Source organism: Xenopus laevis, chromosome 8S, assembly GCF_017654675.1.
Source record: "Xenopus laevis strain J_2021 chromosome 8S, Xenopus_laevis_v10.1, whole genome shotgun sequence".
Taxonomy (NCBI): Eukaryota; Metazoa; Chordata; class Amphibia; order Anura; family Pipidae; genus Xenopus; species Xenopus laevis.
Genome location: NC_054386.1, coordinates 102,033,437 through 102,060,465, shown reverse-complemented (window position 1 = coordinate 102,060,465; position 27,029 = coordinate 102,033,437). Strand labels below are relative to the sequence as shown.

General features: G+C 43.8%; 1 pseudogene across 1 annotated transcript; it reads right to left on the bottom strand.

The window, feature by feature from the left end:
* Window positions 1–733: 733 nt before the first annotated feature.
* Window positions 734–27,029, bottom strand: LOC108706262 (annotated as a pseudogene). Its single transcript, XR_005963785.1, has 2 exons — window positions 26,411–27,029; window positions 734–12,084 (listed from the first exon to the last, which is right to left on the bottom strand). The product of XR_005963785.1 is annotated as an RNA-binding protein MEX3A-like (transcript).

Sequence of the window (27,029 nt, the reverse complement as noted above, 5' to 3'; positions counted from 1 at the left end):
CTAGAGCTCTGGGTTCAGTTCTACAGACCCGATCCCCAGGGGACAGAGAGAGACAGTGATACCACTTTATAGATCCCTGGTAAGGTCTCACCTAGAGCTCTGGGTTCAGTTCTACAGACCCGATCCCCAGGGGACAGAGACAGTGATACCACTTTATAGATCCCTGGTAAGGTCTCACCTAGAGCTCTGGGTTCAGTTCTACAGACCCGATCCCCAGGGGACAGAGACAGTGATACCACTTTATAGATCCCTGGTAAGGTCTCACCTAGAGCTCTGGGTTCAGTTCTACAGACCCGATCCCAGGGGACAGAGAGAGACAGTGATACCACTTTATAGATCCCTGGTAAGGTCTCACCTAGAGCTCTGGGTTCAGTTCTACAGACCCGATCCCCAGGGGACAGAGAGAGACAGTGATACCACTTTATAGATCCCTGGTAAGGTCTCACCTAGAGCTCTGGGTTCAGTTCTACAGACCCGATTCCAAATAGAACCCAAAAAGTGATACTGTAGATTCCTGAAACAGACATGAGGCACCTACTAGTAACACCATCAACAGAAAAGAATGTTCTCTGGAGAAGTTGTTGAATCTATAGACTTATACTGGGTACAGTGTTGAACACACCAATAAACATGAGACAGGAGTAAGAAAACATTTGTTTTGGTGTCAGTGGGACATAATTGAAATTTACTCATCGCCACGTTCTCCTTCACAAACAAACACCACACGCTGTTCTTTTTTAAGTAATAATACTTTAATAAAATTAAGTTCTTAATGTCAATTCAGCACATTTAATACATTAACCCTTCCCTTCTTTGTTTTCTACAATTTGTGCAACATCATGTATGCTTTAACTATCTGCATAATAAAAAAACAAAAATCCATAAAAACAGGGCTAAAAAAACCTACTTTCTGCAAAGAGCTCATGGGTCATGTGAGATGCATTTTCAAGGATACGATATCATTTAGAAGGGCTTAGTCTCCTTCAGTGCAGGAATCAAGGTGGGGAGGCGTGAAGTTCCCAAATGGAATGAGATGCCCACTGATTCGCTGGTGACACCTGGAGGAAACTTGCTATCAGTGCAGCAATGTTAGCCTTATCTGGAGAAACACGTATGGCAGCTTCTTCTCTCTCCAGATGTCAAGGGCCGTTATTGGTAAGACTTGAAATAAAAACACTAGGCATTGCTATTTTTTGATCTTATACAAAGCAGTCACTTACAAAAAAAATTATTTGGGGGAACTGATAGACACAATAAAAAATGAAAGGGGAAATAGTTATGACACGGGGGGCATACAAGTCAGGTGCCTTTTTTTTTCTGAGCAAAGAATATGAAATAGGCGGAAGAACACTACCCATTAAATATCTCATTTGTTTTTCCTGAACAAGCAATAAATCCATGGTATATATATATATATATATATATATTTTTATCATTATGCATATATGCTTTTCTCTCCCCAAATCTTATATTTTTTTAATGAAATGTATTTAAAAAAAAAAAAATTTAAAACAGAATATAAAGTGCATGGAGTATGATTATATCAACAAAAATTTAATTCAGAGCTTTTGTTCAAGTTGTTAAAGTAAAAAAAAAAAAAAAAAAAAAAATTAAAAATCCCTCCACTGTCAATTTTAATCATTTGAACATAAAAAGGATTTTTATTATGAGGTAAAAAAAATGTTTTTAAAAATGAAAAGCTGTAACATTACCGTCATACTGTGATCATCTTATAGACACCAAGAGCTATATATGTCATAAATCCCCCATTTCATACAAGTATTACATAGCCATTCAGGTCGTATTTAATCCTCTATATAAACTTTTTTTCATGTTTTGTTTTTATTTAAAAAAAAAAAAAAAAAAGCTTACTCTACAGTTTAGGTTTCCTCCTAAGTATTTTTTTTCTTTTTTGGCTCAGAATTTAATATTTTCCGGGCCCTAAATGTTAAAGCTATGCTAGACAAAGTCTGGGCAAAAAAAAAAAAAAAACAATTTGCCACCCAGCTCAGATAATTTTTTTCCTTCCAATATATTAAGTGCTATATTAGGAACTTTTTTTATGATAAAAAACTATAATAATATATTAAAAAAAAAAATTAAACAAAAGCGCACCTGTCCGGCGGGAATACAGTCGATAAAATTCTATCAAAACAAAACATACAACTTTTTTTTGGTTTAAAATTCCTACAGGAAAACAAAAATAACTTAAGATTTGTCAGAAAATATCATTGTTTAGGGTGAGAAAGGCCTGAAAAAGGCATATTTTCCCTTTAAGATAACCTTTCCAAACCCAGACACTTTAAAAGAAGTAAAAAAACAATTTATAGGGGTATTTAACCCTTTATAATGCAAGGAGTTACAGACATTCTCCCCACCTTTATACATTTGGCTGTGGGTAATATTTTCTCTTTTTTGCAAATTTTTTTCTGTTTACTTTAGTGCACATGGTTTATTGCTGGGCTGCTGCATCTCTTTTAAGTTACTAACAGCTTTGCTGATTTAACATAAAAAAATCCTCCAAAAATGTATATACATTTTGTTAATTAAATCCTTCTATTTAATCTTTTGGTAACATAGTTGAAACAAAAAAAAAAAAAACACAGCAACACACAAACAATGACCCTCTCACCCTGCAATCATTAAAAAAAAAAAAAAAGGAAGGTTTTTAAAAAACCCTTTTACTTTCAAAGGCATGCAACGCTTTGGGTTGTAACATTTTCATGGTAGTAAGATATAGAATGAAGCTTTCCAGTCTGGCAAGAGCTTTAGTGCAGATAGACATCACTACATGATTATGACATCATCACTACAATGCTATAGTTTTACAAAGGGGAGGGGCATGGCTGTTACTTTAATGGTCAATGGCCACTCCTTTTTCTCACTCTAGCATACAAAAGACATGGTGAAATGGGGTAAGATATTTAATTGGATTATCATCATGCACTGGAGGAAAAAAAATGGGGGAAATTAATGGAATTTTTGTTTTGAAGAAGGGTCTTCAAATCGCTTTTAGACTTAACATACCCCCCCAACTACTAACCCCTAATAAATGCAGGTGAATGCATATCTGCTCTAATATGTCTTTCCCCACATTTTTACCTAATGTAGAATAATGTCACCTGAAAATGTAAAAAATGTATTTTTTTTTGGATTAAAAATAAACATTTTGATACAAAAGTGCCAGGACTTGAAAAAGCCATGCAAGCGGCAGAAGACAAAAAAAATCTGCCATCCACACAAAGATGCATCTAAAAGCCAAAAAAACAAAAAAAGGTCGTCGACGTATCGCTGAAAGTGCTATCCAATTGTAAAGAGGCTATGCGGGAAAAAAAATTAGATCAGCTTTACTTTATAGAAATATAATTGGGGCACTAAAAGTGGTTTTCTAAAGTCATAGGGCTTGGGGTAAGGGAATATATTAAAAAAATACTTCAAGGATGGCTTTTGAGATGTTTGTTCTTTTTCTCCCATCACACAAGGCTACTGCTCCCGTTCTAGTGAAAGGTGGACTGGAATTGTTTGTAGGACACAACAGCTTAAAAAATGTTTTTGTTTTAAATGTTTTGGTGCTACGTGAAAGCTTTAAATTGTAGAATATATTAAAGAGTGTATTCTGCTTGCACACATACAATATCTAAACCATGTCTAGACGTCCGATCAATGCGCATCGACACAAGCATGTCCTTCATTATCCTTGAGTTGGACATACGGCTCCCACCATCCCCAGGAGCGGAAGAGGTGAAAATCAGACAAGTAACCCATTAAGATTGGGATTTAATCCTTTCCCTGGAATGCTTTAATGTCACGTTTATCTTTAGTCTTACAACCCTAACATTATTGGGGCCCAAGGTTTATATAAAATTTAGAAATGCTAGCCTATTGCCCTTTAGCTTCAGCTAACAACAACCTGCGCTCCTTTGAAGTCTTTGTCAGTTGGGGATTTAAGTTGTTCAACAACAACAACCGAAGGGGTCCAAATGTTGGGTACCATTAATCTTTAAAAAGTGTCCCCCGATATTGCCTTATAATACATACACTGCAAGTTAGGGTGACACAGGGTCGGACTGGGCCAGCTGGACACCGGGTAAAAAAAATGGTGGCTCACGCTGCCCCAAGATCGCTTCCCGATGGCAACTACAGCATAGGTATAGAGAGGGGTGGTGGCCTCTAGGGGGTGGACAGCAGAGGTAAGGGGTTCGGTGGGGGGCCCTGTGGTGGAAGCCTCTGTGGGCCTCCGGGCCAACGCTGGGGTGATAAAAATCAGATGGAACTCAAGTTTAACAGTCTTGGCTTTTTTGTACTCTTGCAAAAAGAGCCCCTGGAAGCATGACGTTATTAATCACCCAATAAAGCAACATTAACAAAAAGCAAAGTTTGCCCAGCACTTATACGTGTGCAATACGCTATCTTCTAAATTAAAATGTGATATCTCCCGTGTCTTTTTGAACTGGACTAAATTAATACTGGCAAAAAAAAAAAAAAAAAGTTTCTGCTCCAATTATAGCACCCTCTGCAGGCCAAAAATGTCACTGCATGACTGTTCTCAGCTGGTATGCACCGACCAATGGGAGGTGGCGCCCCAATGCAAATAGAAAATAAACCGCAACTCTCATTATGACCAAAATGAGCCCCATCAGTAGATACAAGCCACTGAAATAGCTGGAATTGTAGGTTGAATTAGATAAAAAGAAATAATACCAGTTGCAAAGATACTTCTACCACTACGGTCTATAGCATGCGGAATGTTATGTTCTGGATGAATGTTCCCCCTTACTGACGCCTGGAGATGGGAGACGAGAACGAAACAAATGCTTTTCCTGAACGTGAACTGCACCCTTCCCACCCTACCCGCTCGCAAAAAAATATTTTTAAAAAATTTAGGTTAATAAAAATATATGGCAATTCAGAACTGTTAAAGCAACAAAAAAATTTAATTTTTCTGTCTCTCCCAACTCCACCCCTTTCCCCACCCACCCAAGAAAAATGTTGAAATGAAAGCGGACATTGAACTATCTATCTCACCGTAGAAGCGCCTAGTAGACCCTAACCCCGCCCCCTCCCCCAGCTACAAAATATTGCATTTACATCACTAAAACAACACGCGCAATAAAGCCCCTTCATCGCTGGTGGGTCAAATCATTTCCTCGAGTGTGAGCGCACACTCACACCAAGGCATCAAATGAAGTTTCATGTAGGCATGAAGGAGTTAATTTGCTCAGTACTCTACCCAACAATGAAGTGATCACTAGACAAGAAACCGATAGCTAAGTCATCAGAGATATTCCCCGCACTAACACAACAAAAATGAGATTTCAACTAAAACAAAATTCAAATTTTGTTATGTAAAAAGAAATACTTTAAGTTTAATTCTGGCTACAAAAACTTTTATTTTTATTTTCTCCTGTCTACATAACTATAATGCTTTCGAAATCTCAAGGATTACTTTATCATAAAATAAAATCCTTTCTTTTTAATAAATTACCCAATAAAAAGTATTTTTTCTTTTTCGTTCCGTCCTGGTAACAGTTACACGTAATAAATGCATTTTATTAAAATAGAATATTAAATTATAAAGAAAAGATCTCATTTTTTTTAAGCAGTGTCTTTTTTTTTTTTTTTTTTTACAGTTTTCAACATTTTTTAAAATTGAATTTAAAAACTCGCAAATGAAATACAGTTTTTCGTTTCTTTTTTAACAGTCTTGGCCTCCTCACGGGTCAGTAATAGAATTTGAAATTTAAAAAAAAAACAACTTTTTCCTCTTAAATTTTTTCTTTAAAATACCTTTCCGTAGTGGGGCAAAGGGAACAATTTTTTTTTTTATTCTGCTCCTCAAATATAAAACAAATTTGGTTTTTGTGTAGAACAATACAAACTATTCTCTATATAATTTCTGATGATCATATCACAGTATATTTTATTTTGTTCTATAAGTTTTTTTTTTTAGTGCCTATTTTTGTAGCCCTGGCTGGGGGTTAACATATTAAGATATTTAAATCTGAAATGGAAATGGCAAAAAAAAAAGCTTTTGGAAGAATAGGTGCAGTTTAGGTTAAGAAGGACTTTGGAGACTATTGCTTGGCAATCCATCTCAGTCCTCACCAGCAATCAAATGGTTAAAGGCATCGAAGACGGGAGACTGGGCAACGTCACACTTATTGCCCAATGTCATCCTTTAGTGGCAAATAATGAATTCAACTGAGCTCTCCCATCTGAATAGGGATTTTACACCAGGGGTGGCCAAACCGTCAACGTCTTGTCATCGTTGAGTTCCAACCACCATATTGGATGGGTGTTTGAGTGCAGTAACAGTTTCGGGGGCACGGTTTGGACATTCCTGGTGTAGGATCAACGTCACTGAGTCAGACATGATGTGTTGCACAGAATCACACTTTATATTGAAAATAATTCCTCCCATTGGTACTGCCAGCATCAAGCAATGCCTTCAATGAACTTGGATTAAGGATCCCATCATTGGAAACCATCCCATGATTGGGGTGCCCGACACATATTCTTACCGCTGTACCCCAACCTTCCCATAGATTTGCAGATAACCTCAATCCATGAGGACTAGCACGGACACATGGACCAATCAGACACCCCAATATGTCGGTTGTCTACCCTTCTATCTACATTCATCTTCATAGAGTCAACAAAGTATTTCGTACTAGAACTAGCCATCCGTTTTCTGAGTGGACAGCTCTCACCTCCACGCCTATATTCCATTGTGGTGTTGGGACATAGTATTGACATCCCCCTATTTTTCGGGTTAATGAATGAGCCCCCCCCCTCCCAAGACTGGGATGAACAGTAACAGACACTCCAAAATGCCACGTCCCCTACTAGATTCACATATAATTCTGAAATGTATTGACATAGTATATTGTGTTTCCCAGGCGAAGCGTTATAGAGATTAAGTGGTGATCAGCAATGGGTCATGAGAGACCCCATAAAAGGTGCCTTATATATATTTATATATATGAGCTCAGCGTGGCCAACAGAGCTTAATATCCATTGGCTTACTTTTCCCCTTAACATGCTGCTTCTTCACAACCCCATTTTGGTTCATGGGCGGCAAAGTTCCTTACATGTCAGGCAACTTTAAAATAAATTAGTTCCCACCACCCCCAACAAATACCATGCAAGTAATCTGGCTCAGCGTAGGTTGCTTCTAATGATGATACCATAAGAACATTTTGGTTTCTCATAGATAAATATATTAGGATACCTCTGCAATGGCAAAACAATGCATTTTTGGGGGGAGGTGGGGGTCAGAAGAGCCAGTTTACAGTAGGTCAATGAATAATGCAAAGATCAAATTGATCAAAGAGAGGCAACATTTTTAGCCTGCCATCTTTCCATTGCAATGCTGATTAAGTTGATACCTCCACTCTAAAGTTTCCTCATCGGCAAACATAGCTTTCTTGGCTGAAGAGGAACCAACATACAGAGCTGTCTTTAGCAGGGCTCAAGTCCCTTATATAAAAGATGACTACATTGATTTATGGCCCTTTAGCTGTTACTGAGGTTCAACTACCAACACATTTGATCATGAGCGAGTGGCAGAAATTGCACTTCAACAATAAACAAGGAACTGAGGTTGGGCAACACGGATACATTGTTTTGCTCTACTCTTAGCATCTTACATTGCCATTAGTCACCAGTGTGGGGGTCCTAAGAATACTATTTGGACCCTCTAAAGACAGCTCTGCCAGTGAACAAGTTAGAACACAATGCAATAATATCTGGTTGATTTATAATGCCAGTCCTCCTCATGCCAACTGAAACCAGCAATATGTTGCCGTGCCCTACAGCCGCTAGAGGGGCTAAAATATAGGGTAGTTCACATTGAGAAAATGTAATTCCCATTGAAAAAAATTAGAGCTTGGCTTGGAGCCACATTGCTGGCTAAATTTGTTGCCTTTGTTAGATAAGAAAAAAGGGTGCTGAGATGACTACCCAAGCCATCAACCCAATGGAAAGATCTCTTTGATAAAAAAAAGAAGGGTGCTGAGACATCGACCCAATGGAAAATCTCTTTGAGAAAAAAGATACCGAGATAACTATCCAGGCCATCAACCCAATGGAAAGATCTGTTTGAGAAGAAAGGGTGCTGAGATAACTACCCAGGCCATGAACCCAATGGAAAGATCTATTTGTTTAAAAAAGGGTGCTGAGACATTAACCCAATGGAAAGATCTCTTGGAGAAAAAAGGGTGCTGAGAACTACCCAGACCATGAACCCAATGGAAAGATCTCTTTGAGAAAAAAGGATACTGAGATAACTACCCAGGCCATCAACCCAATGGAAAGATCTCTTTGAGAAGAAAGGGTGCTGACATGACTACCCAGGCCATGAACACAATGGAAAGATCTATTTGATTAAAAAAGGGTGCTGAGACATTAACCCAATGGAAAGATCTCTTGGAGAAAAAAGGGTGTTGAGAACTACTCAGACCATCAACCCAATGGAAAGATCTCTTTGATAAAAAAAAGGGTGCTGAGATAACTACCCAGGCCATCAACCCAAAGCAATGCTTCCATTGGAGAGGGCTGCTGCGTCTGAGGACTTCACTGCTGAGATGAATGCTTCAGTGCAAGGGTTACATTCCCACCAAAGACTTTCAGCCACAGTCTAAGCAGCCCCCCCCCCCCAAAAAAAATCTGACCTGATTTTTTTCTTTTTTTTTACTTAAGGTCCCTTCTTCTCAAGTTAATCGCTACATTTTAGCATAATAAAATTTTAAATAAAAACTAAAATAAAAAGAAACTTCAAATACTGCTAAACTGTAACAAGGATGCTACATCGTTTGAAGCCATGACAATAAAATAAAGGCATTCTGGGCAAACTCTTCCTCCCACCACCCTTCAAAAATATTTCAATATGTCTCCTCTAAAAGCAAGACTGAAACCTCACAGTTAAGGAGAGCTTTTGAAGAATGGTGGGAATCACAGTTGGGCACCCACTTTTCACTGGCTAGGGAAGCAGGATTCACTCTGGGCAAGGTGCATTCAAGATGGGCTCCTTCCTCCCAGAAAATCAGGAGAACGAGGCCTTCTGAGGGGAAAAAGGCCTTCTGCTAGGAATGGGATCACTTGAGCCCATCTTCATTGGAAAGCGATTAACATGTCTCTCAATTCAGCAAATGGACAATAGTCTCGATATTGAACCAGGAAACTGGATATTTGATAAAACCCTCCCACCCATCCCAACAGCCCCCCGAAAAAGAAATATTATTTCATGGACATGGGGATTTCAAAATAATTCGGGCAGAGAGGGAAATTTATATATCCAGGAAGCACCAAAATATTGAAATAAATTAAAAAAAATAAAAAGTTAAAAACTTCTTTTTCCCAATTGGAGTAAAGGGGGAAAATCTGAGTGTTAATTGTGTACATGGAGCAGTCCTTAAATATCCCAAATTCTCACCAATGTTATCAGAGTATTGGATGACATCCGTTGTGCATGGGGAATAGGACAACCCCACAGTCCCAACTCCAACACAATGTTCTGAAATATCTTCACAAGGGCAGATTTAGTGAACCTGATGCCCACTAGACATTCCCTAGAGAGTGTAACTTTGGTCCAGCACATCTGCATTTCTCAACATTTTTGTTTTTTTTATTTTTTTTCTAGTAAAAATGTTCTGGTCCAGCTTAGCAGGAAGCAAAATAACTTTCGTATTTTATTCATATTTGTAGTTTTTCTTTTAATATTCTGCATTTTGAGGAAGAGTTCTCAAGTCACAAGTGGAACGTTGACGGTCAGCATCCCCTCCCACCAAAAAATATGCAATCGGTTGGTTCTGGAGGGAAGCGTGTTCGTTGTGGAGGAAGTCAAGCAAGGGCGCCCCCCACTGCAGTGCAGAGTAAAATTAAAAGTCAGAGCCACATAAAAAAAAATAACAAAAATAACCAAAAATGTCCTACATGCACATAGTCCTGATTATTGTATTTTTTTTTTTTTCATTGTGGTCCTAAAACCCATCAGGATTGTTTTTGAATATGAAACATTACAGCACGTGACATGGTAACTGCACACAGTTGATTTAGCTGCTTTTTAAGTTGAGTTTGAGGTAATCGTTGTGTCCTCATGTTGAAGGTTCCCAGAGATTGATAAACAGTTTGTGTTTTATTATTATTATTTTTTTGCAATTATTGATGAAAGACAGATTCCTATTATTCATTAGCCAGGTAGTGATGAATGTAGGAAGAGGAGGCCGGCTGATGCCAGCGTTGAGAGACCTGAATTGAACCCTGAGTGCCCACCATGTTGCCATCAGGAGAGGCAGATAATATCCTTTGATATAGCCCTTCTGCCTTCTTACCCTCTCGTCTTTCAGAGAGGCTTATCTCCAACTGTGCACCAAGAAATGTGACCGGAACAAGGCCAAAGTTGGCCTCACTTTAAGCATTTGTCTACAGGAACCTCTTAAATTTGTTGAGTTGAAACTGCAACCAATTCTGAACTTTTTTTATTTTTATTCTCTCCTTCCCTTGTAAAACGTTGTCGATGTCCATGAAACCAACAACCGTAACACAAAAACATACAAAAACACAGAGGGCTGTTTGGGAGACGGCAGCTACTAAAACGTTGGCGACTGGAGCGACTCGACTCTTTCCCAAATCTGAAGAGCAAACCCATCCTCCTTGGTTCTTCCCTGAAGTTGATTCTTCCCAGGCTTCGATAAACTTGCCAAAAACATATTCTTGAAAAGCACTTTTTGTTTTTGATCAGCGACTTCGATATCCAGATCAACGGGCGGCAAGACCGCAAAATGAGAGCGGGTAAAGTGGAGTCCTCTAAATGTCCAGTAAACAGCTGTGTGTTCTAGTCTAGGACCCCCCAATGGCCTTGCCAAAGTAAAGGTTCTGTCTGCAAGACTTTCCCATCGGAAGGGGACAATCCTTCCTTGTTTTTTTGAGGAATTTTGAGATATTGTCTTTTGACCTCTATGCACCAAGAGTCCACATTTTCCCACCCCCTCACCCACTGTGTCTCTCTTTAAGAAAATATTCGGATGGCCTGAGTTGCCGACAAGTGGCAAACTGGACATTCAGGCTCGTTCCTTTCACAGATGCGCACGGCACATTCCATGCAGAAAAGGTTGTGCCCACAGGGCACCAGTGCAGCCGTGACCTCACTCTCAAAACACACCATGCACTCCCGGCTTTCGGAGACAGAGGTCCGGGTGGCGGTGAGCTTGGTGAAGCCGGGCAGAGCTTCCCCTTGGCTTCTCCTTTGCAGGGTGCTAAGGCTGTTTTCTGGTGAACGCTGGGTGGTGGTGGTCTGTACACTGCCGGTGCTCCCAGAACGTTGTTGCTTTGTAAAGATACCAGGGGCCGGGTTGGTGTTCTCTTGTCCCCCCCACATCGGCCCCCCAGACTCGGTCACACCGTAGTATACCTCTTGCTTGTAGTTGGGGAACAAATAGCCGTAGTTGAAATCATTTTGATCATTTAGCCTCGGGGTCTCGTACACGGGCTCTGTTGGGCAATCTCCGATGCAGCCCAGGCTGTTTTGGCGAAAGGTGGACAGGGGCTTGCACCCAGTTGCAGTTCCGTGCACCCTCCAGTTCTCCGGGTACCGACTTTCCATCCCAGAGTCTGGGCTGCTAGACAAGAAGTCATTCTCATTGTTGTATTCTAGAATTTTACCAGTGCGCACTGCGATGTGGGTCTCTATCTCCTCCCTTGCCCTCTCCACATTCCCGGGTGCCCCAGTGATCTCAAACACGGGGTCCCTGTCCCGACTTGGGGTGATTATATAAGTATTTGTCTGCTGCTGAATCCTTTTGATGGTGGCTCCTTTGGGTCCTACAACTAAGCCAACCACCCTGTAAGGGACTCGCACGCGGATGGTGACTTGCCCGGGAAGGGCCGGGGCACTGCCGAATGCTGTGCCGGCCTTGTTACGAGATGCTCGGATCATAGAGAAGTGCTCAGCGGCGGAGATAATCTCACGCCGAGCCATGGCCACGTCCTCTCTGCGACCCGTCACCATGAACACTGGTTCTTCACCTCGTACCGGCGTCTTGATGTAGGTGTTAGTTTTGGCTCGTAGTGCTTTGATCTTGCAACCTGGAGAGAGAAAGAGAAGAACCAGTTAGTGTCTCTACTATATTCTCCTGCACCAATTGCTTCATTTACAAGTATCGCCATGACTTCATGTTCTATTTGCTCTTTGTATTTGTCAAATGTACATAGGGGGAACGCCATCAAAATGCCGCGCTTTATATAAAGGAAAGAAAAATTCTAAACGACTTTCCGAAATACAGTCAAGATTTTCAAAATGATTATAAAGTCATTGGCAAACGAAATTTCAATCCCCTCCTCAGTTTGCCGGACTGGTTTTCGGCTAAATGTGCACCAATTGGGGAAATGGAGTCTCGGTCGAAGGAAGGTCATCTCAGCAAAGTATTAGGGGCAAGGTGACAATTATTGGACCCCAAAAAAATATATTAGACCCTATCAGTATAGACATAAGGACCCCAACAATGCCAGTAAGATCACTGAAGAAAATAGATTCAGAGCACATTAGCCCTAGATATGCCAGTAAGAAAACTGCAGACATTTCATTGCATGAACCCCAGATATGCCATTAAGATAAGCACAAAAATAGACTTAGAGCATTGCATTAACCCAAGACATGCTAGTAAAGATTTTGATTACACATCTGAGTAAAATCCCAAGCTCAGACATATCCGCAAGAAGGAAAATATGCATCGCATTAACCCCACGTATGCCATTGAGATCACTTCAGAGAATGCATTGAGAGCAGTGCATTAACTCTATACTTGCCAGTATAAACACTGCAGAAATGGAGACAGATCCTTGCATTAACCCCACACATGCCAGCAAGGTCACCGCAGAAAATACATAATTAGCATTATATTAACCCCAGACATGACAGTAAGATGACTAATGCATTGCCTTAACCCCAGAAATGGCAGCAAGATAACTGCAAATATATAAATTAATTCAGTGCATTGCATTAACCTGAGACAATCAGTGCATGCAATTGATTAAGAGCACTGCATGAACTCCTGCCTGGATATTATAATCACTGCAGAAAATAGATTCAGAGCATTGCATTAACCCCACGAATGGTTGTATGATCACTGCAGAAAATGGATTCAGAGAAATAAATAAATCCCAAACATAGAGCGATCAGTGTACAAAATGTATCACATTAACCCCAGTGTGATCACTGCAGATGATGGATTCAGAGCATTGCATTAACCCCCAGACTTGCTAGAATGATTATAGCAGAAAGCAGATTCGGAGCATTGCATTAACCAGAGACATGCCAGTAAATATACTGCAGAACTTTGGAGCACTGCATTAACCCCAGACATACCTGAAAGATCACACCAGAAAATGGATAATAAACACTAAGCCCAGACAAACCAGTAAGATCGCTGCACAAAAAGGATAAGAAGCTTTGTATTAACTCCACAAATGGCATTAAGATCACTACAGAGAATGGATTCAGAGCATTGCATTAACTAGAGACTTGCGAGTACAATCACTGCAGCAATGGATTGGGATACTTGCATTAACCCCACACATATCAGTAATATCACTGCAAAACCCCCTGCATTGCATTAACCCCAGGCATGCTAGTATGATCGCAGCAGAAAATAAAGATGAATTAATTACCACACATACCAGTAAAATCACTACAGAAAATAGATTAAGAACATTTAATTAACCCCACACATGCTGGTGGCATCACAGCAGAAAAATTTATTTAAACCATATCGCACAAGCAAAGTACTAAATTCTACTAAAAAAGGCAAACTCCTAGATTCAGGGGCATCCCTACCTAGTTACTATACATTTCATTGAGCCCTGGGTTGAAGGAGAGCGGGCGACACCACTTCACTCACATTCTATGAATGCATTGCCTGCTCATCTTTTGGTTTAAACCTTGAATAAGGCAACCATTGTCGCTCAGTTGTCTAGACAAAATCTACTAAGCACAATTCAGCAGGAACAGGTCACTCATTTTGTTCATTGGATACAGAGAGATCCCATAAAACTATGGCAGCATAGGTATTCCCTGTACTAAGCACAATTCAGCAGGAACAGCCCCTAAGTTTGCTCATAGTCTGTACAGAGAGATCCCATAAAACTATGGCAGCATAGGTATTCCCTGTACTAAGCACAATTCAGCAGGAACAGCCCCTAAGTTTGCTCATAGTCTGTACAGAGAGATCCCATAAAACTATGGCAGCATAGGTATTCCCTGTACTAAGCACAATTCAGCAGGAACAGTCCCTAAGTTTGTGGGAGGAGCAAGGAGTCTGTGACTCAAGCAGTGGGTGGAACTAGAACACTTTTATGGTAGGTTCCAGGGGGAGGGGCAGAGAGTCTGTAGATCAAGTAGTGGGTGGGACTAGAACAGAATGGTAGTTTACAGGAGGAGGGGTAGGGAATATGCAACTCCCACAATCTGTACCCCGAGCCCTGGGCCTGACATATAACTGGTTTTAAAGGACCAGTAACGCCTCACATTGACAGGGCTGTATTTGAATAGACCATACTGGTACCCCCCATGCATAATTTCCACCAGAAACTCGAATTCTTTGCACTGGGGCTCTAGGGCCCACATTTACACAGCAAATAATGGCAATAACCTAAGGCAGAATATGTTCTGTGCAGTTGCTGGACAAACACAAGTAACTATGGGGAGTGGATCCTTTATAAGAGCAGCGCATGGGGTGTGTGACTTGAGTTCTGCACTGCTGGCAGCCCCATGATGACTGACGCTGCCTGGCACACAGAGGGTTAACAGCTGACTAGGTGAGTGCAACCTGCCCCCAGGGGGCTACGAATCCCCTCCCCTTGGCCAGAAAGTGCCAAACAAAGAGCCCATTGTCCCGAGTCTCACAAGGGCCCCTGCTGCCTTTGCACATGAAAGCTGCACCCGAGGGTTGTGACTGTAAGGTGCCAGCACCCACTCTGCTGTTAATCTGCAGACCCCCCAATACCCCATACAAACCCGCATTCACTCTCCTGTACAATAATGGGGCCTGAGACACTTATAGGGGGGACACAGGTGGGTTCCACTCTGCCCCAAATGCCCAGAAAAGGATTAACCTCCCGGGGGGAAGGTTACAGCACTATTTAACCCTATATAACCCATTATAAAGATACTTTGTTACCACAATCACTCCTTCCTAATGTCTGTCCTTATGTTCTTAAAAAATCGGCTCCACCTATCACTTGGTCCAACAGAATTGGCAATACAAACGAGGGACATCTCCATGCGCTCACACAAGTATATTAATGATATGATACTCCTGGCAGCAACGCAGCAAACTATTTCCTTGCAGTCACATGACTTTTGGGCTCTTCCCTCCTGACAATAAACGGCAGTTGAGTCATGATTTATGGCAAAGATCCGGGCAGGTGTTTAGCTGACATTGATGCATTACATTATAGCTCTAAACTGGACAGATACCCCCATAACTAGGCTACTAAAGAAGTCTAAAAGGCCTTAATTGTAAGCTCCTTGGGACAGGGTCTCCAATTATACCACTAGAGTGTAAGCTCCTATGAGCAGGGTCTCCCGTTATACCACTAGAGTGTAAGCTGCTATGGGCAGGGTTTCCCAGTATACCATTACATTTTCAGCTTCTTGAGATAGGGTCTCCCATTATTGCACTAGAGTGTAAGCTCCTTGGGTCAGGTTCTCCCATTATACTACTAGAGTTTAAGCTCTTTGGGATAGGGTCTCCCTTTATACAACTAGAGTGTAAGCTCCTTGGATCAGGGTCTTCCATTATACCACTAAAGTGTAAACTCTTTGGGACAGGGTCTTCCATTATATCACTAGAGTGTAGGCTCTTTGGGACAGGGTCTTTCATTATATCACTAGAGTGTAAGCTCTTTGGGTCAAGGTCTCCTATTATACCACTAAATTTTAAGTTCTTTGGGGGCAGGGTCTCCCATTAGAGAACTAATCCTTGGGTCAGGGTCTTCCATTATACCACTAGAGTGTAAACTCCTTTGGACGGGGTCTCCCATTATACCACTAAATTAAGCTCTTTGGGACAGGGTCTCCTATTATATCACTAGATTGTAAGCTCTTTGAGGGCAGGGTATCCCATTAGAGAAGTAGAGTGTAAGCTCCTTGGGTCAGGGTTTCCAATTATAAAATTAGAATGTAAGATCTCGGTGACAGGGTCACCCATTATACCACAAGAGTGTAAGTTCCTTGGGGCAGGGTCTCCCATTATACCACTTGAGTGTAAGCTCTATGGGGCAGGGTGTTCCAATATACCACTAGAGTGTAAGCTCTTTGGAGCAGGTACCCCTGTTACACCACCAGATTATAAGAATGGTTCCTCTGATATAACACATCTGAAATAGTTCAGTTATATGTGAAGTTTCTTGGGAGACTCCTTCTTTGCGGCACAGACAATGGACTATACCACTATACAGTTATGCAGTTCTCCCATTATACCACTAGAGTGTAAGCTCTTGTGTGCCTATACTTTATAAAGGCTGGTCCCTCCTGAACAAGATCAGCCTGTGAGAGTGGGAAAAACTATTGGAGAATATCATTATTAATAATGTGCCCTGAATTGAGGCCCAATATGTTATAGAGCTCACTAACCTTATCCAAACCAACCACGGCACAACTCAAATTTCCGTTTTAGAGGAATGTTTTCATTTTTGGTGGTAAAAAATAAATAAAAATATTTTATACTAATAAATGAAACATCTAAAACACTTAATATCTAATATACAAAATGTAAGAAACCAAAATCTACTCTGACTCTCTTTGTTTGCACCTCACAGGTTTTACCATTTTGGGGAGCTGGACCAGTAGGTGGTGCGTCCCTGTATAAAATGGTCGGAAAGGCTGGAGTTTTCGGCAGAGAAGCCTGAGCTCAGGCAAGGAAGGTGTTAACTCTAATGGGCTGTGGGTCTCACTTGCTGCGAGGAGGTTGTAATAATCCCTTCTGAAAAGGCCCCATTCTCTTGGGGAGAGTGAGCGAGGGGCACGGACCTTTCACAAAAGCCTTTCTCAGATTCTTGTTCTAACGCTGGGAGCCGAGCTTCTTATTACTCTTCTATATATTAGATCCTTCCTATGCGCTCACGGCTCAGATATGTTCCCTAAAAACTTGACAGCCAAGAAGTCTTATTTCCAGGAAAAAATGGGGGGTCTCTATAATTCTGATACATGAAGAACATCGGACAGATCCAGTTCTTTTTGACCTTTTTCATAGGATTTAGCCCTATTCTATGTGAGTACGGCCAATGGGTGGCCAGATCTTCTCTCAGAATTCTTCCATAATTCTTTTGAGTTATTATAGAACAATGGACACCAACCTAAATGATGGTGCTTCCAACTCCAAATTCAGCCCCAAAATATACAGTATTCCTTCCTAAAAGGAAAGATGGGCCAGGGCTGTTCTACACGGCAAGAGTCAGAAAAGAATGAGAGTTTAAGGGTATAAAGGATTTCTCCACAATTGACAGATTTGATGGACAGTTATTTATTGAGTGCACATGGCCAAGAATATATGACACTGAAGTGTTGGTGAAGTGAGGCACAAATTAATTCCATGGACGGGTATAAGGGAGACCTCATGGCTCAACCCAACAAATGTAGTAGAGGAGTCAAATCGTTACACCACGTTGATGTGTTCTGGGTGTCAATCCCTTCCAATTTAGAATTGGATTTTCGGGGACATCTTAAAAACAGGAATATGGGGGTGTGCATGTAAGGAAGGTTTGGGGAGGACATTTCTGCCTTCTAGAGGGATCAGCCTTTATAAACCATAGGGGGGGCCTGATCAGCCTTCAACGCCATGGGAAATGTTTCCAAGAGTCTTGAACGGAACAAAAGGACGGGACCAAGGGGATTTGGAGCCTTCAAGTTGACAGATGCACAGAGACAGAGAGGAGGCTCCTGATCGTGTTGTTTCTAAATGCTAAAATTGGCCTAATGCGGCCTTGGACCTCAGCCAAGGGGAGATCAACAAGACGAGGATTCTGAGGGGAATAAGACGAGAATGGGTGGGGTCCTCCAATAGAGAGCAAAAGGGGAAAATAAAGAAGCTTATTACCTTCTGCCCCGTTCCTTTGGGAATCTTAACCTACCCGCTCCTCCTGTCTCTCATCCCTCCTCCTCCTCCTCTGGTGCTGGTGGGTAACTGCCTCTTGTATTTGGGCACATGGCCTTGTTCTCTCAGAGGGATTCCCTTTGTCTGAAACTATCGCCGTCTCTCCAGCTCCGTAACCTAATCTCCTCTTACTCCCAAATGAGCTGGGAGAAAAAAAAAAGTAATAAATAGAAGGCAAGTCCAAAAACGTGAAGGGTCCCTTTCACCAGGAGACGAGGGGAGAAGGTCTCATGTATCAGCATCACCGGCAGCATTTTTTTAAAACAAGTAATTTGCCCCAAATCTCAAGGGTGGGTTTGAGAAACTTTTGGTACAAGAAGATGAAAGAGCCAGAAGGCCCAACAGTGGAATGAGATGGGTCTCCGGGCTGTAGAGATGGCACGGGCCCAAGTAACTATACACCAGCGGGCGCTAGAGGGGGCGCACTCTCCAGCTGACCACACTTCTTGTATGGCAACACATGACGCATCCACCATATGTCCTACGCACCCAGCCCTGAGCACCAGCACTGCAGCACCCACTCCCCTCGTCCAACACAAAGCATTTATGGAAAGGTGAAAGAAATCTCTAAATTTGAGGCCCTTAATAAGTTAGACTTAAAAAAAAAAAAAACAAGTAGGGGCTTAGGATCACCCTATCTCAATAAATTTATTTTGATCAATTCTCATGGATGAAACAGAGCCCAGCAGGCATTGGTGGTGACAATTGTGAGGACCCAGGAACAGTCATTCCAAAATTTTGAAGGAAACTGCACCCTGTTTAGTGTGGGAGAAGAAGAACTACAAAAAAAGGGCAGAATTATCCCTCTCCAAGGTCACCAAGCAATGACTTCTGCACAAATACTCTCTTAGACATGGGGGGATCCTTGTAGACAAGCTCTACATAATTTCAGTTGAAATATATAACCAGTCGCTTAAAGGAGAACTTCACCCACAATTAACTTTTTTGCCCAATGAAAGAAAATATCATTCCAAGCAACTTCCCAATATACATTCATTAAAAATTCCCAATGATTTGAAAGTTATTTGTGAATGGAACTGGAACTAAAAGCTCTGCCTGTCCGGCCATTTCTATTCCCCCGCGGTGACTTTGGCAACAATGTAACAGCAGCAGCCGAGTCTTTGCTGAAGAACGGAGATTTGCAACATTGTTTCGCTGTGTCAGAGCCGGGAGTAGAGAAATGGCCGCACAGAAGCTGCTGGCAGTTGCACTTGTATTTGCACGTAACTCTAAAATCATTCAGAATTTTTAATGAATGGAAACTGGGAAGTTGCTCAGAATTATGTTTTCTTTCATCAGGCAAAGAAAGAGTTTTGGGGCGGAGTTTCCCTTTAATTGGAAAGCATTTACGTAACATACAAATGGCCCCTGTGTATAGAATGGTGGTGCGTGTGTAAGGGAAGAATATTACCCTGGTGGGGACAGTTCAAAAATATTTTTTTGACCTTCAACTTCTGAAAAGATAACTGGTCAAACATATACTTTGTATATATGGGATTCTGTATCTATATTCGCCAAGCTCAGTCGTCCACACTATGGTCCCAATTGCAATGCCCACGTGGAAGAGCTGTAGGAGCTGCCATTGTGATTATCCGCTGCCTGAACTGAAATTGAATTTAAACACAAATTAGATCACTTTGCCCCATGGGGAATGGATCACTTATCACATGGTACAATAGGAACAGTAATATTTCACTTTAATTGCAAGAACATCTACCCATAATTCCTTGAGCACCCGTCGTACATAATAATGATTTGATTTAGAGATGGAATGACCCCCCCTCCTCCATTTGGAACAGGCTAATGCCTTTTAAACCTGACTAGGGATGAAGAGGTTAACATTAGATTGTAAGCTCTGCTGGGGCAGGTACGAATATGCTAATGCTATATAAAGAATAAATGCTGTGTGCCATAAAGTGCTTGTGAGGGTATTGAAAGGGCTTTTTTTCTTACACTAGAGACTGAAGGGGACCCTAACATTGTGTCCATGGAGTCCCCCGCTATCCCACTCAGGGGGTGGCTGTGGATACTCAGTCCCACTTGAGCCAGCGGCATCTCTTTCCAGCACAGCTAAACAAGTTAACCAAAAATGCAGCAAGCGTCCCTCCTTCCCGTTACCAACACCCTGGTCCCCACTAAGCGTGCCGTGTGTTTACCAACACTGCGCCTGCTCGGAAAAAACGCGTGAGGCTCCCACTCTGCCATCGGCCCGTCACGCCCCACAAAGCCACCGCCCATTCCATGCACCAATAAAAGCAGGGAGATGACAGGGGCAGGCATTGCTCCCAGATTTATTAGAAGAGCTGCAGATGTGCCGACGCAGTGCCCACTCGTGTGTGTGTTTTTGTGCATGTGTGTGCGGGTCGCTAAAAAGAGTGGCCCTTCGAAACGGAAAAGTTTCTGATTTAGCAGCATATTTAGATTGGCAGCTCTGCTGCCAGTCAGCTCCATCTTCTCTCTCTGAAATACCCAAGGTGGTATGGGATTCTGGGCACGTTCTACAAGCTGGTGCCACCCCAAATTCCTAGAAAGAGCTTTGTGTGTTGCTCAAGTCATTCCGCGTCTCCAGTTCTGTTTCGGCAGTTGAAAGCGCTCGCACAATACCCTCTCCAGATACATTCCAGGGCTGGGGTTACTGAAACGGGACCCCAAACTGGGGCCCTAATCTGAGCAGAACATAACATGGTTCTGACAGACCCCCTTTGCCCACTCCCCGCCGTCAATAACACCTTGAAATCTTTTTTTAATAATATCACCTTTTTGTAAAAATCATAATTTTCGGATTTAATGGGTGCAGGAGATGCCCGCGTCACGCCCACCTTCTCCCAAATCAGCACGCTGCCGCCTAGACTGGCACATGGGCGCACAAACGATTCCACATTCAGTAACATGTTGAATGCAGACAGTTCTTTCTTTTTTTTTTTTTTTATTGGGGGGGTTGGAATGAATTCTTTTTGTCTGTGGATTTGACCCTCTGTCTTGCAGTCTTTGTAAAGCGAGCACGCTCCTGAGGAGACAGTAAAACGGAGGGCCACACCCCCCAACAACTATTATTGCAACAACATGCGCATCTCTGCCTGCGCCAGCGCCACCACATACGGCCACCATTGCTCGCATGCCAGTTGCTGCTTCTTCTTCTGCTGCAAGTTATAGAAAACCCTGTTTGCCCCTGGCTTCATTCGCAAAAAATAAAAAAATAAAAAAAGTCAGACAAAAATTTATTTAAAAAAAAAAAATGTGTTTAAAAATTCAAATTACCGAAAAATTAAGATCATTGAGGGGCTTAGTCTCCCCCAAAAAAAGCAGCAGGCAGAAGCGGTTTAGTTAAACCCCCTTGGCACTGCACTTCAATTCCATTGCACTCCCCCCCCCCCATTGAGAAATAATTGGGGAGCCAAGATAATTTATGGTCCCTCTCCGAACCCTGCGGAATCTATTCTGCGCCAAAATGCCCCCCCCTCGCCAAGCATAGCGGGAAAGGGTTAAATTCCGTTGTCTTCTAAACCTTCACATTTCTTGTCGAATTTCAAATATTTGACATTTATTTTTGTTGTTGTTTAAGAAATTGGATCAGTGGAGAAGGGGGTTCACTCAGAAGGGGGAATAAATAGTGGCCGTTGGGCAGGAGAGAGAGGGGGGCAGATACGGAGGGTCTGTTTTTGTTGTTGCAGACAAAGCGCAGGCAGAGGGTTGTACATGTCTGTGGCACATGGTGTAGCTAAAGTCTGTGTCGTTCTACACAAAGAAACCTGCAAACATCACTTCCTGCACCGACACATGCGGCAGCCTCTTGTTCCACACTAACAACCCACATATATATATATATATATATATATATATATACACACACACACACACACACACACACACACACATACATATACATATATATACACAGACACACACACATATATATACATATATATACACAGACACACACAGGTAGCTCATGACCAATCCCCTGCACGCGGCACACAAAAACCCCACCACCACTACACTGTCTGGTCCCCCCCAGCCTTCCCTCCTGCCCCCCTCGCTACATTGCTGGATTATTGAACAAGTCCATTCTGTCAAACAATTGGACACGTTGCCCCCACAAGACTACAAACAAATCCCCCCGGTCGCTTTGTGATGGAGTTGCCAAAAAACACAACATAATAAACCCCAAAAGTGACACCAGAGTGAGAAGCATCGGCTCTTACATCCCATCAAAGTCGCTTTATTTCGCTCAGAACGCGTTGGGCACAGACCCACTCTCTCTCCAACCAAATGTCAATCACCCCCCCACCTGCCCAAGCGGAGTCTCCACAGATTTATTATATATATTATTATATTAAAGAAGAAGAGAGAGGGGCAGTGGGGGGGGGGGGCTTTTATCACCACGGTGATATCACTTTTATTTATAAGGAGTCTGTAACAATGCGCGGCGCACGTGGGACTGAACAAAGACTCAACTTGACAGGTCGTGGGGGCTGTAATTCAAGTTTATCTGGTGCCGTGTGCTAAAGTCCTGCAGCCTGACCCCCCCCAAATAAAACATCTGCTTTTTATTTCATAGGAAATGACTCCAAACTCAGCAGCAGATTAATTGGGGGTGCAGCAAACAAACACAGTTGGACCCCAATTAGGGGTTTGCCGTAGGTCACACAAAAGGCAAATAGAAGTAAAATTGTGCATCAGGGGGTTTGTTAGGGGACGAGTTTTCAACAAGGGGGGGGCATCACTGGCAATGGAAGGGTCACACACACCCCCTTCTACAAATATCCACAGGGAGTCATTCCCCCCCTCTTTCTGCTCAACCCATTAACCTCCAATAGGGCCCCTCCATGGAGCCAACATATCAAGCCTTTACCATCGGCCCTGGGGGCACCAATGTTCCACATTCCCCAACATCTCCCCGAAATGGTGAACTCTGGTCTCTTGAGGTGCCTGATCCACTAATGGGGTGTGAGGGCTGAGGCTGCAGGGAGTATTGGGGTGTGATGGTCTTAGACTGCAGGGAGTATTTGGGGTATGAGGGTTTAGGCTGCAGGGAGTATTTGGGGTGTGAGGGCTTAGGCTGCAGGGAGTATTTGGGGTGTGAGGGATTAGGCTGCAGGGAGTATTTGGGGTGTGAGGGATTAGGCTGCAGGGAGTATTTGGGGTGTGATGGTTTTAGGCTGCAGGGAGTATTTGGGGGTATGAGGGCTTAGGCTGCAGGGAGTATTTGGGGTATGAGGGTTTAGGCTGCAGGGAGTATTTGGGGTGTGATGGGCTTAGGCTGCAGGGAGTATTTGGGGTGTGATGGTTTTAGGCTGCAGGGAGTATTAGGGGTGTGATGGTTTTAGGCTGCAGGGAGTATTTGGGGTGTGATGGGCTTAGGCTGCAGGGAGTATTTGGGGTGTGATGGTCTTAGGCTGCAGGGAGTATTTGGGGTGTGATGGGCTTAGGCTGCAGGGAGTATTTGGGGTGTGATGGGCTTAGGCTGCAGGGAGTATTTGGGGTGTGATGGTCTTAGGCTGCAGGGAGTATTTGGGGTGTGATGGTCTTAGGCTGCAGGGAGTATTTGGGGTGCGAGGGTTTAGGCTGCAGGGAGTATTTGGGGTGCGAGGGTTTAGGCTGCAGGGGGTATTTGGGGTGCGAGGGTTTAGGCTGCAGGGGGTATTTGGGGTGCGAGGGTTTAGGCTGCAGGGAGTATTTGGGGTGCGAGGGTTTAGGCTGCAGGGAGTATTTGGGGTGCGAGGGTTTAGGCTGCAGGGAGTATTTGGGGTGCGAGGGTTTAGGCTGCAGGGAGTATTTGGGGTGTGAGGGTTTAGGCTGCAGGGAGTATTTGGGGTGTGAGGGTTTAGGCTGCAGGGAGTATTTGGGGTGTGAGGGTTTAGGCTGCAGGGAGTATTTGGGGTGTGAGGGTTTAGGCTGCAGGGAGTATTTGGGGTGTGAGGGTTTAGGCTGCAGGGAGTATTTGGGGGTGTGAGGGCTGAGGCTGCAGGGAGTATTTGGGGTGTGAGGGCTGAGGCTGCAGGGAGTATTTGGGGTGTGAGGGCTGAGGCTGCAGGGAGTATTTGGGGTGTGAGGGTTTAGGCTGCAGGGAGTATTTGGGGTGTGAGGGTTTAGGTTGCAGGGAGTATTTGGGGTGTGAGGGTTTAGGCTGCAGGGAGTATTTGGGGTGTGAGGCTGCAGGGAGTATTTGGGGTGTGAGGGCTGAGGCTGCAGGGAGTATTTGGGGTGTGAGGGCTGAGGCTGCAGGGAGTATTTGGGGTGTGAGGGCTGAGGCTGCAGGGAGTATTTGGGGTGTGAGGGCTGAGGCTGCAGGGAGTATTTGGGGTGTGAGGGGTTTAGGCTGCAGGGAGTATTTGGGGTGTGAGGGTTTAGGCTGCAGGGAGTATTTGGGGTGTGAGGGTTTAGGCTGCAGGGAGTATTTGGGGTGTGAGGGTTTAGGCTGCAGGGAGTATTTGGGGTGTGAGGGTTTAGGCTGCAGGGAGTATTTGGGGTGTGAGGGCTGAGGCTGCAGGGAGTATTTGGGGTGTGAGGAAGGAGTATTTGAGCAGCATGTTTGGAACAACGTGGTCTTCTTTGTACTGCTCACACGCCCACCAAACTTCAGAACGCGTGCAATGCGGAGAATAGGGACCTTCTGCCTTTAAGTCCAAAAATAAAAGGGGCCACAGAAAAAGTCTCCTACAAACCCTTATTATTTTAATATTTACCCCCCGGGCACCCAATGTCGCCCTCAGCTCGGGAGAGTTTATCCGGAGGTCACCGTTGATGCTCACGATTTAAGGCATAAACATTTGATGGTGACCTCTGTCAGATGTTGCCGTTAGATTGCAAGCTCTGTGGGTCATGGTTCATATCACAGCAGGAAAGATATAAAACGTATCAGACATAATTCTAGAGCATCTCGTGTATCAGACATTGGCAGTACATGGACAGAACGGCTGAACAAAGCCGCACATCCCACGGGGGTTGGGTTACCAAAAACACATTATTCTCTCCAACTGCATAGGGGGGGGGCTATTCCCGGGGATATCGGGGCTCCCCATGGCATGAGAGTCTTCAGTCCAGAGACTCGGGGGGAAAGTGGGTGTGGCATCTATTCTGCAAACCTACAGTAAGTGGCACAATGATGGGAGACGAGAACAAAGCCGAATTCTGAGCCGAGACACAACCCAAGTAACGAAGTGCAGCGAGTCCTGCTGAGTCACATGATAAGTTGCTACGGGCAAAGCCCCCCGTCCTACAGACCCCCAGCCTAAACAAAGAGAAGCAGCTGCTCTGCAATTACCTAATAATAATAATAATAATAATAAATGTCCCGTCTCTGGTATAGACCACAGAGGTCCCTGTGCAGAGATGTGAGAGCAGCAGATATTGTGCTTATTGTATCCTCATATAAACTTTAGTATCGGCTGCTCCATGCGCCCCAGACAAAGGGACTCGCTCATACACAATACACAACAACACACAATAACACACAATAACACACAACAATACACAACACTAACCCTTTGCAGAGACTTCAAGGAATTAAAGGGGAAACTCAAATCTCAGACACCAGAATATAAATAAAGAGATTTGCCATAAAATCAAAATGATTGAATGAAAAGACAAAATCAGCGGCTGAGCCCCCCCCCCTGGAACACAAAGGGACTGGCACATGTGAGATTTGTCATAGTCCTCACATCCATCACTGGGGGGGGGACAAAAAATAAAGTCTCATCATCCCAAAAGAAAAGGAGTTGGACCCCGAGACTGGAGAAAAGGGGGTCTGGTTAAGGGGTCAGCGCAGTGTGGGGAGGAGGTGGTGGGGGTTAAGTTTGAAGTAGTCGGGGCTCCCCCCAGTCTGGTTCCTTTGTTTGGGAGATGCAGAGACAGCAGAGAATGCAGCCCCCAAATGTCAGAGCAGAGACATCAGGGGACAATGTAACAAGAGGGAGTTATAATAAGAATAATAATAAGAATGTAATTATGTTGCAGGAAATGGGAAGCTGGACATGGGGAGGGGAGAGGGGCATGAGATACTGATACAGGGAGAGGAGTAGAGGGGTACATATGGGGGTACAAGTATGAGAGGGGACAGGGGTAGAGGGAGGGGACATGGGGGTAGGGGTACAAATATGGGGGGTACAAGTTTGGGGGTACAGGGGATGGTACAAGTATGGGGGGTAGGGGTACAAGTATGGGGGGAGGGTAGAAGTATGGGGGGGAGGGTACAAGTCTGGGGGTACAGAAGAGAGAAGAGAGGTGCCCCTCCCCCAGCAGTAGCAGCAGCAGCCACTTACCTTGTCTCCCCACAATCTCGGCCACGTGCTCGGAGCTGGGCACCGGGACACACTCGGTAGTGTTACAAGTCTTGAGCCGGAGCTCTGCCTCTTTGTACAGGGAACACAACTTGGTCTCGCCCTTGTGGGGGTGTCCGGAGCCGTTGCTGCCGGTGCTGCTGCCGGTGTTGCTGCTGTTACTGTTACTGTTGTTATTGTTCTCCTCCTCGGTCTCCCCCAGTCCCAGCAGACACAGTTGGTCCAGCGCGATCTGCAGAGCCCGCTCATCCTCCAGCACCACCCGCTCCTTCCCGGCCAGATCTGCCATCAGCTGCACCGTCCCATTCCTCTCCATCATCCCTGAGAGCAGCAGGCTCGGCATGGCTAATAACAAAGACTGGGGAACAAAGAAGGGGAAACACACTCACCAGCACAGGAGAGAGACACACACAGAGACGGGGGAATGGGGAGTCTGGGCTCCGCCCCCTCCTGCCTGGCCACGCCCTCCATAGGCCCGAGGAACGCGATCCCCAGACACAGCCCCGGCCCCCAAGCCACGCCCACAGCTTGGACCGAACCAGCGTGCGGGAAACTCTTTTGTTTTACTCAAGCCCAGCCTGTGTCGGCTGCTGCTGCTCTG